Raw genomic sequence first — 511 nt, 5'->3', positions numbered from 1 at the left:
TCTCGAACTCCTGACTTCAGGCGATCCGCCCGCCTTGGCCTTCCAAAGTGCTGGGATTACAGGCATGAGCCACCGCGCCGGCCTAATTTTGTATTTTTAGTAGTGAGGGGGTTTCTCCACGTTGGTCAGACTGGTCTCGAACTCCCGACCTCAGGTGATCTGCCCACTTCAGCCTCCCAAAGTGCTGGGATTACAAGTGTGAGCCACTGAGCCCAGCCAACCACTGGCTTTTCTTTTATTATTATTATTATTATTATACTTTAAATTCTAGGGTACATGTGCATAACGTGCAGGTTTGTTACATATGTATACTTGTGCCATGTTGGTGTGCTGCACTTTTATTATTATTATTATTATTATTATTATTATACCCACTGGCTTTTCATATGGAGAAAAAAAATTCAAACGTGATTGAGAAAAGAAAAGAGCTCTTATCTGAGGAATGTGAATCCCAGAGAGACATTAAAATGAGACAGCAATCACATTCTACTTCCCCCTAGAAGTATGCAGG

The sequence above is a fragment of the Colobus angolensis genome, unplaced genomic scaffold, assembly GCF_000951035.1.
Source record: "Colobus angolensis palliatus isolate OR3802 unplaced genomic scaffold, Cang.pa_1.0 Scaffold113, whole genome shotgun sequence".
Taxonomy (NCBI): domain Eukaryota; kingdom Metazoa; phylum Chordata; class Mammalia; order Primates; family Cercopithecidae; genus Colobus; species Colobus angolensis.
Note: the sequence above shows the minus strand (reverse complement) of the source record.